Raw genomic sequence first — 2,917 nt, forward strand, 5'->3', positions numbered from 1 at the left:
TCCACAATGTAAACAAACTGAAAGATAAAAACCACAGGATCATTTCATTAGATGCTGAGAAAGAATTTGACAAAATTCAGCACCCCTTCATGATAAAAGTCCTGGAAAGAACAGCAATTCAAGGCCCGTACCTAAACATAGTAAAAGCCATATACAGCAAACCAGTAGCTAATATTAAACTAAACGGAGAGAAACTTGAATCAATCCCACTAAAATCAGGGATTAGACAAGGCTGTCCATTATATCCCTACCTGTTCAACATAGTTCTTGAAGTTCTAGCCAGAGAAATCAGACAACAAAAGATCAAAAGGTTACAGAATGGAAAAGAAAAAGTCAAAATATCACTATTTGCAGAGGATATGATAGTATATTTAAGTGATCCCAAAAGTTCCACCAGAGAATTACTAAACCCAATAAACACCTTCAGCAAAGTGGCTGGGTATAAAATTAACTCAAATATAGCAGTAGCCTTCCTCTACACAAAAGAGAAATAAGCTGAGAAAGAAATTAGGGAAACGACACATTTCATAATAGTCCCAAATTATATAAAATACCTCAGTGTGATTTAGCCAAGCAGGTGAAAGAACTTCAAGCCTTCGAAGAAAGAAATTGAAGATCTCAGAAGATGGAAAGATCTCCCATGCTCATGAATTGGCAGGATTAATATAGTAAAAATGGCCATTTTACCAAAGTGATCTACAGATTCAATGCAATACCCATAAAGTTCCAATTCATTTCTTCATAGAGTTAGACAGAACACTTTGCAAATTCATGTGGAATAACAGAAAACCCCGGATAGCTAAAACTATCCTCAGCAATAAACGGAATTCTGGGGAATTCACTGTCCCTGAACTCAAGCAGTATTTCAGAGCAATAGTGATAAATCTGTATGGAATTGGTACAGAGACAGGCAGATAGACCAGTGGAATAGAATTGAAGACCCAGAAATGAACCCACACAAGTATGGTCACTTGATTTTTGACAAAGGAGCCAAACAATCCAATGGAAAAAGATAGCTTTTTCAGCAAATGTTGCTCATACAACGGGAGGTCAGCATGTAGAAGAATGCAGATCAATCCATTCTTATCACCCTTTACAAAGCTTAAGTCCAATTGGATCAAGGACCTCCACATCAATCCAGATATACTCAAACTAATAGAAGAAAAAGAGGGGAAGAATCTCAAACACATGGGCACTGCAGAAATCTTCTTGAACATAATACCTATTGCTTATGCTCTAATATCAATAATCGACAAATGGGATCTCAGTAAACTACAATTCTGTAAGTAAAGGACACTGTTGTTAGGACAAAACGGCAACCAATAGATTGTGAAAAGATCTTTACCAATCCTACAATGGATAGAGGGCTCATATCCAAAATATACAGAGAACTCATGAAGTTAGACTGCAGGGAGACAAATAACCCTATTAAAAAATGAGGTTCAGAGCTAAACAAAGAATTCACTGCTGAGGAATGCCGAGTGGCTAGGTAACACCTAAAGAAATGTTCAACTTTATATTATTTGGGTCTATTATGAAGGGTGTCGTTTCCTGGGTCCTGCTAAGACTGAACCCCCAGTGAACTAGACTGGTGGGGGAGGGCGGCAATGGGGGGAGGGTTGGGAGGGGAACACCCATAAGGAAGGGGAGGGGGGAGGGGGATGTTTGCCCGGATACCGGGAAAGGGAATAACACTCGAAATGTATATAAGAAATACTCAAGTTAATAAAAAAAAAATGTTCATCATCTTTAGTCAGAAGGGAAATGCAAATTAAAACAACCTTGACATTCCACCTCACACCAATCAGAATGGTTAAGGTCAAAAACTCAGGCTAAAGCAGATGCTGGAGAGGAGGTAGAGAAAAAGGAACACTCCTCCATTGTTGGTGGGATTGCAGACTGGTATATCCATTCTGGAATTGAATCTGGAGGTTCCTCAGACAATTGGACATTGCACTACCTGAGGATCCAGCTATACCTCACAGGGGCATATACCCAAAATATGATCCAACATGTAACAAAGACACATGCTCCACTATGTTTATAGCAGCCTTATTTATAATAGCCAGAAGCTAGAAAGAACCCAGATGCCCTTCATCAGAGGAATGGATTTAGAAAATGTGGTACATGTACACAATAGATAGTACTCAGCTATCAAAAACAATGACTTTATGAAATGCATAGACAAATGGATGGAACTGGAAAATATCATCCTGAGTGAGGTAACCCAAGCACAGAAAAACACACATTGTATGCACTCATTGATAAGTGGATATTAGCCCAAATGCTTGAATTACCCTAAATGCACAGAACACATGAAATTCAAGAAGGATGACCAAAATGAATATGCTTTACTCCTTCTCTAAAATGGGAACAAGAATACCCTTTGGTGGGGATAGGGAGGTAAAGTTTAGAACAGAGATTGAAGGAACGCTCCATTCAGAGCCTACCCCACATGTGGCCCATATGTATACAGCCACCAAACTAGATAATATGTATGATGCAAAGAAGTGTAGGCTGAAAGAACTTGGATGTAGATCTCTCCTGAGAGTCACAGCCAGAATAAAGGAAATACATAGGCGAATGCCAGCAGCAAACCATGCAACTGAGAACGGGATCCCTGTTGAAGGATTCAGAGAAAGGACTGAAAGAGCTTGAAGGGGATTGAGACCCCATAGAAACAACAATGCCAACCAACCAGAGCTTCCAGGGACTAAGCCACTACCCAAAGACTATACATGGATTGACCCTGGGCTCCAATTGCATAGGTAGCAATGAATAGCCTAGTAAGGGCAACAGTGGAAGAGGAAGCCCTTGGTCCTGCCAAGACTTAACCCCCAGTGAACGTGATTGTTTGGGTGAGTGCGATAATGTGGGGAAGATGGGTAGGGGAATACTCATATAGAATGTGAGGGTG

Source organism: Rattus norvegicus, chromosome X, assembly GCF_036323735.1.
Source record: "Rattus norvegicus strain BN/NHsdMcwi chromosome X, GRCr8, whole genome shotgun sequence".
Taxonomy (NCBI): domain Eukaryota; kingdom Metazoa; phylum Chordata; class Mammalia; order Rodentia; family Muridae; genus Rattus; species Rattus norvegicus.